The sequence below is a fragment of the Schistocerca gregaria genome, chromosome 5 (genome assembly GCF_023897955.1).
Source record: "Schistocerca gregaria isolate iqSchGreg1 chromosome 5, iqSchGreg1.2, whole genome shotgun sequence".
NCBI lineage: Eukaryota > Metazoa > Arthropoda > Insecta > Orthoptera > Acrididae > Schistocerca > Schistocerca gregaria.
The window spans coordinates 275,575,693-275,588,164 of NC_064924.1; the positions used below are offsets into that span (position 1 = coordinate 275,575,693).

At 38.1% G+C, this 12,472-nt stretch overlaps 1 protein-coding gene across 3 annotated transcripts in view; it reads right to left on the bottom strand.

Annotated features, from left to right (window-relative positions):
* LOC126273177 (uncharacterized) overlaps window positions 1-12,472 on the bottom strand; it is a 154,540-nt gene that overhangs the window by 21,688 nt on the left and 120,380 nt on the right. Inside the window, exon 9 of one of the 3 annotated variants that reach the window (XR_007549317.1) lies at window positions 1,824-1,931. The exons of the other annotated variants lie outside the window; for them this stretch is intronic. The gene's annotated coding sequence lies outside the window, so the exon portion shown is untranslated. The remainder of the gene's footprint in view (window positions 1-1,823; window positions 1,932-12,472) is intronic. 3 annotated transcript variants of the gene reach the window in all.

Genomic DNA, 12,472 nt, shown 5'->3' on the forward strand with positions numbered 1-12,472 from the left:
AGTTTATTAAGTATCAAACAAACCAGAAAAAACAGTTTCCTCCCACTAAATTAAATGCAACTGTACTGATAATATGATAATTTAATTTAGCTATATAATTTATGTATTTAAAAGTTCACTTTTTAAATTCACATTTGATAAGAGTTGTCTGGCTTTGTCTCAGTGAAAGGAGAGTAATATAATTTAATGTGTGTGTGGGAGAAATTTGTGATACTTCCAAATGCACCCACTACCAGTCAATAGTTTTCGAGTCTTGTACTACCCTTTGTTATCCTGTAGTGCACAATAGTGCACATCAGTAGCTGTTGTGGTTGTAGAATTATCAGTGTCAGAAGTAGTCACTGTCACATTGTGGTGGTCTGCAGATCATGGTCTGTCTCTTTTGTGTGGATACATATTTCAAGGGGAAGAATTCAAGATTTATCTATAATGTTGTTGCTCTTTTGTGAATTTTCTTGATTGTTGACAGATATCTTTGAATTTTCTAAAGTTTTTTTTAATATTTTAGACTATTCTAGAGCATTCTAGATTATCCTGTAGTGTTCTTTAAGGTTTTACAACTTTCTTGAATGTTGTAGAATATTGTGGAATTTTGTAGAAAGTACCAGAGTATTCTCTGAAGTTCTTAAACTTACATGAATGTTTTTGAATATTATTGAACTTTTTTTAATGTTCTTGGTTTGATAGAGCACTTTGTTTCCAGTTAGGGTATTGCTGGTTAATTAAGAGTATTTTTAAGACTTTGAGAGTATTTCTGAGAGTAAAATACTAAAATTTAAGAGAAAACATATGAACATAAGACCATCAAAGTGAACCTTTTTAGCTAGTTATATATAAGAGTCAGGGAATTAATGGATGAACAATAAAGTGATTTTGATTAGATGTGCTATAGAAATAACAGAAAGAGTGCTGTTTCTTTGTGCATGATGCAGGCATTCTATATTTTGCAGTGAATATTCATCTCCAATTAAGGAATAACTGTAATGCAATGGATTGAGAGTTATTGATGATCATCATTAGTAATTTGAACTCAATGGATGCTACAAGCAATTTCAAATGTCAGATTATGATAACATCATTTGAACATTTTAAAAATGATTACTAATATTTACAATGAAACTGGCTCTACTCCAATACATTGCTTTTTTCAGACATTACATATCCAAGTTGCAGATTATGTTTCCCTTTAAACTGCAAGCACATATTGTTTAGCAATTTCATTTTAATAGTAAAAGTGTAGCTCATTTAATAAGGTGCAACATTAAATTTCAAATTAGATGTATGCGGGATGCAACATGCAGTTAAGGCTGTTATGTGTAATTATTTAACCTACTTTTCTTTTAAAGACGATATTCATCTGGTGCAAGAAGCCTTAAATTACAGTGCTGGAGCTCAATAATGTTTATTTATTAAAAATTTTGTCTTACTTTTTGTGAATGAGGTCCAATAAAAATGTAGGAGTAATTTAATAATTATGGCTATCTTTAGAAAATTTCAACTGCCTTTGCCAAAGTTTGTAATGTAAAAGAATTCTACTAGAAGAAAGTACGATAGACAAAGCTTCTTAATTTCAAGCAAAGTGAAACTCTTTTACATATATGATGTTCCAGCTGTTTCCTTCAGTAAAATGTGTCTTCAGAAATGCAGTGCCTAGGAATAGATTGTTTATGTACAAATTCTGCTCAAAGCAGCACATCATTTAAGACTTCCCTGGCACAGATTTTTTTTTGTACTAATAGGTTTTCCAGAGGAACAATTTTCTTCATAGAAGATATTGCACATAACAATTAAGATCAGAGGAAACTAACAGAGCTGTATTTTACCTGCCACAGGAACTTCATAGAGAAGAGTAGCTTATTAACTCCACACAGCCATCAAATGATAAAGACGGTGGGTTAAGTGCTTGGTCAAGGTTCTTCCACAATCAACACCTATGTATTACAGCATGTAATTAACACACTCTCTGCCATTTTAGGGCTAACAGTGTGCAAATGTCAGTTTAAATTGCAGGTATACTAGTTTACAGGTATTGTGTGCATAAGCAAAATTTATTATGAGCCGGACCATGCAGTCTATTATTTGCAGCCAAAGATATCCTTATAGCACTGAGAGTCCAGAATGTCAATAAATTCAGTAAACAGAAATTCATTTCGTCTCAGAAATCAAAATTATGAAGACACAAAATAACCACATGCTGTAGGTAATCTATAAAAAGTGACTGCAGATGATTGTGTGCCAAAACAGAAAAGCTTTGTGTGTCATTCAGACAGATTTACTCATTAATTTCATATAATCCGGAGCAATTTATAAATGTTATTTGTTTTGTCAAAGACTGCAGTAATGAAGTTACAATTTATAAGTCACCTAAATTTGATGACAACCAGCCATTAGTGTCTTGGTGCCACTTATGTAGCGTTATGTTTTTATTTATAACATGAAATTAATGTCATATCAATCCAGTATCTCTCCTTAAAATGAACTTGTAGTTTTATGATCAGAGCATATTGGATTTAAATCAATTTGCTACAGATAAACAAAACTGCATTACACAGCTGTTCTGCAGTGGTAGCAGTAAATGACAAAAATTGTAGAAATTGTCTCTGATTATTAAATCTCCAGTTCAAAGAGATGTACTGTAACAGTACTGCAGAAAGTGTACACAATTTTGTGCAACTCATATGATAATGAGAAAGGAGAGATTAGTGTTCATCACATAGAGGAGGCTCTGAGTCATAGACAGACACAATGAAAAAGACTGCAAAAAGTTGTTCTTCTGAAGTATTTCAGGAGGAGGACATTTTTGTCCAAAAGTTTAAATATTTGACAGTCATTTTCATTGTGCCTGCTCCTATTCAATGCCTCCTCTCTATGTTGAGTAGTAATTTCTTCTAGTCATATTGTTGTTATTCCATACTGGAGTTTCCAGTGCACCATTGTTGTGCCCCCACTGAGGAAATTTCTGCTCTCATAAACCAACACCTTCAACTTATTACCCAGAACCTACCCTCCTGTATAAAAGATACCAAACATTTCCTCCGCCGACTCTCCACGGCACCTGTCCCTTTACCACACAGTGACCTGCTCATCACTATTGATGCCACCTCCCTTTACATCAATGTTCCTAATGCCCATGGCCTTACCGCTTTTGAACTCTACCTTTCTCAATGCTCAATGGATTCTAAGCCAACAACCTCCTTTGTAGTCACTGTGACCAACTATATCCTCACCTTCAATTACTTCTCCTTTGAAGGTATTACCTACAAACAAACCTGGCATATGGCTATGGGTACCCACATGGCACCATCCTATGCCAACCTTTTCATGGGTCAACTTGACGAATACTTCCTAAACACCCATAGTCCGAAACCCTCACCTGGTTCAGATTCATTGATGACATTTACTTCACTTGGTCCTACTTAACCCAACAAGCCACCTTCCTAGATGTTGACCTCCACCTCAAAGATGGCTACATCAGAACCTCCATCCATATCAAACCTACTAACCACCAGCAATACCTCCATTTTGACAGCTGCCACCATTCCATACCAAGAAGTCCCTTCCACACATCCTAGCCACCTGTAGTTGTCGCATCTGCAATGATGAACAGTCCCTCTCAAAATATACTGAGAATCTCACTGAAGCCTTCACAGATCATAATTATCCTCCCAACCTTGTACAAAAACAAAACTCCCCTGCCTTATCTTTCCAGTCTCCCACCATCTCCCAAAGACCCACCTTCCAGCCACAGAGTAGCACTCCTCTTGTAACTCAGCAGCATCCAGGACTGGAGCAACTGAATTACATTCTCCGTCAGGGTTTCAACTACCTCTCATCATGCCATGAAATGAGAAATGTCTTGCCCACTATCCTTCCCACCCCTCCCCAGTGGTATTCCACCATCCACCGAACCTACACAAGCTACTCGTCCATCCTTAAACAACCCCTGCTCCCAACCACTTACCTCATGGTTCATACCCCTGTAATAGACATAGATGCAAGACCTGTCCCATACATCCTCCCACTATCATCTACTCCAGTCCTATCACAAACATCACTTATCTCATCAAAGGCAGGGCTACCTGTGAAACCAGTCATGTGATCTACAAGCTAAGCTGCAACCACTGTGCTGCATTCTATGTGGGCATGACAACCAACAAACTGTCTGTCCACATGAACGGCCACTGACAAACTGTGGCCAAGAAACAAGATGACCACCCTGTTGCTAATCACTCTGCCAAAAATGACATCCTTCATTTCAATAACTGCTTCACAGCCTTTGCCATATGGATCCTTCCCACCAACACCAGCTTTTCTGAATTGCACAGGTGGGAACTTTCCTTGCAATACATCCTACATTACTGTAATGCTCCTGGCCTCAACCTCCATTAGTCACTGTCCTCACCCATCCAGCCCCTTCCCTGTTCCCATTCCAGCACTACGCAGCTGTCATTCCACCATCACACCCAGTCTTTTTATGTCTCTCCTTTTCCACTACCTCCCACCCCCTCTCTCTCCACCTCTCCCCTGCCCGCCATCTAACCTGCAGCACTACACTTCCCAGCACCCCTACCATACCATCCCTTCCCATTCCCACCCCAGCCTCCTCCTTACGCCCACCCAGTTGTAATTCCCATTATTCACTGGTGCGGCTGCTCGCAGTGTGGTTTCAGTTGCCTGAGATTGCAGTTGTTGTTGTTGTTGTTGTTATTGTTGTTGTTGGTGGTGGTGGTGGAGGTGGTGTGTGTGTGTGTGTGTGTGTGTGTGTGTGTGTGTGTGTGTGTGTGTGTGTGTGTGTGTGTGTGTGTCATTTATTTTTGATGAAGGTCTTACTGGCCAGAAGCTTTATTTATTTGTGACAGACTTTTTGTTGTGACTACAGGCAATTCGTCATTTCTGCAGTATGCTGAGGGGCAACTTTCCTTTTCATAATGCTGTTACTTTCCATTGTTTGTCTGATAATCTCTCACAAATGTTGAGTTGGAGTTGAACTGTACCAAATAGGAGATTGTATCCTAAACATAAAGAGGATATGAATTACAAAAAAAATGTTGATTCTATGCTCATTATGGGAGTTCATCATGATACATACATTCTCAGAAAGTTTTAAGTTTTTAGGCTGTGTGATATTACATAAAACTAATGTTTGAGAGAATTGGGGCTCAAATGTCATAAAGCCTACCTGATTTATAGGTGTACCATGTTGTTTTTAAAATTTACTTGAATGGAAGATTAGTTTATAAACCAATTGATGACATATTTCATTACACGACCATCATCACACAAGCCTGTACTCTACCTTTAACCAGGTTAATGTTCATGAGACATTTAACTTTAATCTTTCTAATCTTCATTAAATGAAACTTAAAACTCTAACTTTTGGTCAGTATAGCTTATGTCCCCATTGTCAAGAAATTAAGTACATCAGACCATCTCACAAACTTCAATGCCATCTGGAATGTCTATTTAAAGTACATCAACCTTACCTACAAGTCAAAACAGCACAGGAATACAGCTTTATTGCCACATAAAGTAATATGTGGTCTTAAATGCCATCACCATTCAACATATTGAAAATGAAGGATGGGAAGACTGGAGAGTCTGTTAAGGAATTTACCAGAGTGATAAGGAAATTTAGACTAGAGTACAGAAGGCAAATACATGAACACTGGTGAAAGGGTAAGAAATAGTGGGTCATATGGCAAGATTGTCACAGAATACAGTTGGTCTATGGGCAATGCTATCGACTTTGTAAATTTCAAAGGGAAAGGAAAAGAAGTTTTTTTCTACATATCAGGGGACATAACAAGTGGTTGAGACTATGACACAAATAAATGTCAAGATTCAATTGCTGATGAGAATGACAATTATGCATGTAAGGTGGTTGAAACCTTTTTACGGGAGTCCAGAAGTTATTCCAGGGGTAGGAGATGTGTACTACAAAGGCAGAGTGGGAAGAAAGGCATTTGAAGATAAACAAGAAGTTGTGAATGAAATGTTAATAAGGAATCTATATGGATTAAGGTTCAGGAGATAGTCATTTAATGTTTTTTTTAGGGTAGATATAGATTTAGTGTAATTAAGGGAGATGAAACTAATAAGTATTCTTGCCCATAGGCGAAGTCCAGGAAAGGTAAGATGATGCAGTTCATAGAAGAACTATTGATCTTTGTCAGGGTGTAAGCATTACAAAACCAGCACCTGTAATAGACATAGTAATTATCAGTCTTTGCTGGGTGATAAAAGTGGTACTCAGTACATAGGAGATACGGTAATGAGGTGAGAAGATTGGAAGAAGCATTTGACAAATTCCATCAGAGAACAGAGAGGCACAGAATATCAAAGGAAGTGCCAGGGTATATGAGAGAATATATGGATTATAAAAGAAATCAAAGTGTGACATGACCCATGTCCTTGGGGTTATTCCACGTACACAAAGAAAGAGGGGTTGGATCGATGCTGGAGGTTGTCTTATGAAAACAATATTGGGAACTGCTGATGAGGAAGACATTAGAAGGGTGAATGACACCATAGAAAATGTTAAGCAGTGGACAAATGGAAAAAAGTCATGACTGATTGTCACACTATGCAGATTGCAATTTTAGAGGAGGATGTATTGAATAACACATGAGTACTACAACAAGTGACTGGAGAAGTAATGCGGTATGCCAGAGCTGCAGAAGAGGCAGTTACTCAGAATATCAAGGAACTACAAACTGAAGTAGAAGTCTTAGATAGGGAAGTAGTAATTACAAAATGGTTGCAGTCTGTAAAAGACGGTGTTTGGGAAGCTCAAGGGAAAGCAACAGAAGTACAGCAGGCTATGCAACAGATAGTAAGAGGTCAGCTATGGGTAAACTTGTTGTCTCCAGAGCAGTATTTAGAGAGTCTAAGGAAAGCACAGAAGGAACTGCCACCAAAGTTGGGGTTGGTTTTAGAACCTGAGGACAAAAACTTATGTTTTTATTTCAAGATAGTCACACTACCAGTGAGTTGGTGCAAAAGCTTACATTTCCATTTCTATACCAGTAGCAGGCAAACAAGCATGTTATGGATACTACATAGTTCATGTGTATCCTGTCAAGTGGGGGACACTTAAGAAATTTGTAAGAGTAAAAACACAGTGACTATTATTCATTGCAAAAGGCCAGGGAAGATATGTAGAAGTACAGAAAGCAAAGTTGCAAAAGTGCTGAGGGGAAATCATAGTCTGTCCAAATATGTTAATAAGAGAGGGGCAGGACTCGTGTGCAATGAAGTTGCTAATGGCACCAAAGGATGTAAGGGAATGTAACAAAAAAAGTGATCGAGCTATAACTGTACTCTAACATTGATAAGTCGGAATTAGTGGCTAGTTGTTTCGAGCAGGGAAAGCATATGTCAGCAAAGAGGCAAGAATCAAAAGGAGAGGTTTGTTATTAAATGGATCAGCTTGCGAGATAATGGGACCTACTTTCCGTCTGCCCACTGCAATTTCAGGAATAACTCACCTGAATATTTTGTAGTCTTGTTTGTATTGGCCAGAGGAGCCCATGGAAGTGCTACCTGCCACAAATCTAACTGGCTTAAATTCAAACCAAGCAAGGTGGCGCAGTGGTTAGCACACTGTACTCAGATTCAGGAGGACAACAGTTCAAACCTGTGTCCAGCCATCCTGATTTAGGTATTCTATGAGTCCCCTAAATCACTTCAGGCAAATTCTGGGATGGTTCCTTTGAAAGGGCATAGCTGATTTCCTCCCCATCCTTCCCTAATTTGATGGGACCAATAACCTCACTGTTTAGTCCCCTTCCCCAAATCAATCAACCAATCTTAATGAAACTCCAGGACCAAAATTAAGGCAGTCTATAAATTCTTCTGAACTGTGCAGCATGTAAATTTATATCAGGAAAATCAGTACCAGAAGGAGACAACATTGGCTACTGGCATACCAACCACTGCAGCCACACTTGTTCTGCTGAGTGTATTCCTTATTTTGGTATGCAGAAAACAAAAAACACAAGACTGAATTCAGACCCAGTCATCGTTGAAGTTCCAGTGCATTGCATACCCCGAATATAAAAGCAGTAAGGAAGATGAACGCACAAGGGGTGAGGATTAAGGATAATTGGTTCATTTTAGATTGTAGGTTTGGAATAGAGAGTTAGGACTTATTCTACAGGAAGTCTAGTAATGAAAATAAGTTCTATGGTGTTTGAGTTACAGAGCAGGGCAAGGGGCCTTGTATAAATGCATAAGATTAAATGACAGGGTTAAGAAAACCAGTTGTTAGAACAATTATTAAGAAGAAGAACAGGGCCAGAAGAGCTGGTTGCCAGGAACTCTACAATAAAGGATAATCTAGTTGGGTCAACCTGAGGGACTGGGTCTTGTCCATATTCAGTCAGAGTGGAAGTGAGTTGCAACAGAATGAGCTGCAGGCAGGCAAGAGCGTTATGTGTTGTGAAACATAACATAGCGTAGCTGAGCCAGCTGGGCATGGTATAGCAACAGTTGACACTGCAGTATGCTAGCTGAAGGATGGAAGCATTTCCTCATTTGCCACCATGAAAGTGTTCAGAGTATGTGCTTGAAGCCCCAATCGAACATAGTCTGGAGCATATAAGTACTCAGCCATTCATGTACTAAAATACTGTCATCTCAGTATCACAGCCTATACCATGAGCTTGTGACACTCAGAGCGACAGACTGGAATGCAGCATGGGGTCTGCTGTTCGACGATGGGACATGGTAGCCTAGTTTGTGTTGTGAGAGAACCACCACCAGAGCAAACAGCTGTCTCAATTGAAGGGGGTCATGTCCATCCCCATGGAATTTTCAGCTATACTGCCATGCTGTCATGGTTGCAGCTGAAGACGTCGCTGACAGTGGCATTCAAGTGAAGCCATGCTCGGCCCCACTCTTTGTGCCATCGACAATGCTGGATATTCATTGTTTTGTGTGAGAGGCAACTGGATGCCTCCACAAAGCTGTTCCTGATGTACTAAGGCCACCGGTCAGAATAAAGACATTAATTAAACAAATCTACTATCATCCTGAAGTCTCATTTCACTCTCCATAGGTGACAATTGAAGGGTCATCTAACACAAACAACTGTATTATCTGTGAATAATCTTACAGAGCATCAAATTCTTTCTACTAGATACATTGTAAACAATAACAGTCCTATCACTCTTCCTTGGGATACTCTGGAAATCACCTATATCTGTCGATTTCATCCTGTTAAGAGCAATGTGTTGAGTACTATCTGTAAGAAAGTCTTGAATCCAGTCTCAAATCTGGTCCAATATTTGATGAGCTCATATTTTTTTTATTAAATGACAGTGTGCAATGGTATGAAATGTCTTCCATGAGCCAAGGAAAACGGCATCAACCTGAGTTCCATTGTCTATAGGGCTATGGATCTCGTGGAGGAACAGAGTGAGCTGAGTTTCACAAGATCTCCATGTTGACTGTGGAAGACTGAATTCAGTATTTTGGTCTTTCTCTGTTATCTTCTACTTCAGTGCTAGTATGGTCTTTGAGTGAATGAAAAGACAATTTTGAACCGCTTACAGATTTTACATAAGACCAAACCCTCTTAGGGTTTTTATGCAGATTGTTTGACAATAATTTACTTTCATAGTCATTGAACGCTTCTTTCATTGATCTGTTTACACTCATTTTTGCTCTCTTTGTTTATGGAGAAATTTTCTAATAAATCTAACAGCCTGCCACTGAAATGCATTGAAATCTTCCTTTATTCTGACCTTGTTTGGATACCAAATACTCAAGCAGTACTCAAGAATTTTTGTAGAGTTCTTTATGCTGTCTCTTGTGTAGATGAGTTACACTTTCGTAATTTCTTCCCACAGACTGTATTCAATGAATCACCTTCCCTACTGTTGCGTTAAGAGCTGGTTCCATTTCATATTGCTTTGCAACCTTATGTCCTTATATTTAATTGATGTGACTGTGTCAAGCAATACACTACTAATACAGTATTTGAACATTGCAGGATAGTTTTTCTCACCCACTACATTAACTTATTTTTCTACATTTTGAGCAAGCTGCCATTCATCAAATGAGCTAGGAGTTTTGTCTAAATCATTTTGTATCCTCATACAGCCACTCGATGATGAGCCACCCTGTACACTACATCATCATCAACAGACAGCCATAGTTTGCCGCCCACTCTCTCCATCAGATCATTTATGTATGTAGAGAATAACAGCGGTCATATCACACTTCCCTGGAGCACTCCTGGTGATACCCCTGTCTATGATGAATTACCACTTTTGAGGTAAATTTACTGGGTTCTATTGCTTTAGAAGTCTTTGAACCACTCAAACATCTGGAAACCTATTCCATGTGCTCAGACCATTGTTAACAGTCTGCAGTGAGGCACTGTGTCACGTGCTTTCAGGAAATGTAGGAATTTAGGATCTACCTGTAGCTCTTCATCCACGATTCAATGGATACTGTGTGTGAGAAAGGGAAAGCTCAATTTCATGAAAGTGATGTTTTCTAAATCTGTGCTGATACAGGGATGCAAACGTTTCAGTCTCAAGGAAGTTTATTGTATTTGAACTGAAATATGTTGAAGAATTCTGCAGCAAAAGAAAAGACAGTAGCACTGAACCTCTATAATGTGAAAGGAAGACACCACCCAAACATAGAACTTAGGGACAGAATTCTTGAAAGTGTCAACAGCACTAAATTTCTGGGACTCTGGCTCTAGAACAACACAAAATGGGAGGTACATATTGAATATTTGCATAGAAAACCAAGCAAAACCAGTTACATGATACGGATCTTAAAAAGTTGTTGCAGCAAAGCTAGCCTGTTAAATGTATACTACTCCTATGTGCATTCTGTAATTAAATATGGCATAATCTTCTGGGGCAATACAACAACAAATATTAAACTTTTCAGGATGCAAAAGAGAATACTAAGAATTATTGAAGGGGTAAACAACACGAAATCATGCAGACCCATATTCAAAAAACTGTCAGTTCTTCCTCTTCCTTGAATTCTTATTTACAAAAATCAGTTTACATCTAACAATATATTGATAGACACTCAGATATCTTATTAAAAAATGAAGATATACATGCACACAATACAAGGCAAAAATCTGACCTTCATATGAAACAGGTGAGAACATCATTGTGCCAAAAAGGCACACTACATACTGGGATAAAGATTTTCAATAATCTACCTAACCATACCATATTAAATCAATAGTTAAACTCCGTAGTTTTAAGGCTGAAGTAAAGGCATATTTAATTGATCATTGCTTTTACAGTCTGACAGAATATATAAAAGCCAAACAACAAAAATAAAGATGCATTATTAATATTCTACTTTGTATGTTGCCTGTAATGTTTGTTGTATGTATGAATCTTTGCTAAATTACTTCAGTATCTAGTCCTTAGGATTGCAATACAAACTGTATTTTATCTTGTAAATACCTAACCATGTCCAATATCCTTGTATATATTCTACACATATAGGATTTGAAGGACTAAATAAAATAAATAAAACATAATTCACTGTTAAGGGTATTGGTCTTTAATTTTGTGGGTCTGTTATTTTACCCTTCTTATATACAGAAGTCAGCTGCACATTTTTAATCACTTGGGACTTTCCACTGAGTGAGATGTAAGGTAATTTCTTGTTGTCATCCTCAGACATCAATTGTATTGCAGAATGGTACCACCCCTAGTTTAGATCTTACATAGTATTGTAGCATTGAAGTGAAATGCTACATTTGCTTTAAAGAATTAAAAATGAGCAGATGCACAACAAATTTAATACATCATATAAGGAGAAAACATTCACAATGTTTCTTGGAGGGGAAGGGGAATTTGTTTGACTTACATGTAATTCTATTGACATGCTTTAAACTTGGGATAATAACTGAACCCTTAATTTTTTGGTTGCTTCAGGGTGAAAAATTGACATCATTTTAAGTCACTGACTTGTCACAGTGCCCATCTCCCTCACCTTCCTAACCTGTGTTGGAGACAGTGGGACCAATTTCTGCCACAGCATCTACCCTATATTGGTTATGATCTCCTACTCCTTCACCTTCATTAGAATTTCTCAACCTTTATTTAAAACCTACGTTTATTACTGGAAACAATATCAGTAAAAAACTGAAAAGCTGTTATTTCAGAAACCAGTTATTTTGAGCAGTTTTAACAGTTGGGTTAAACTGAAGACAAAAAGCTGGTATAACCAAAAACAGTTGTTTCAGCAGTAACTGCCATCTCTACATGGGTCCAGAAACGTTTTATTTCCATCTTAGAGCTCAGTTTCTACAATTCTTCAACGCATTAATCATCTACGTTGAAATGAAACCTCATCTGTGAAAAACATATTTGCACTGAATTGAGGGTTGGCACACTGTTTTTGCAGAAGTGTCCCCCTGCTGGAAAGTCAGTTGCTGATAGTGCCTGCACACATTGTACAGGGTATGGGTACAGTGCAT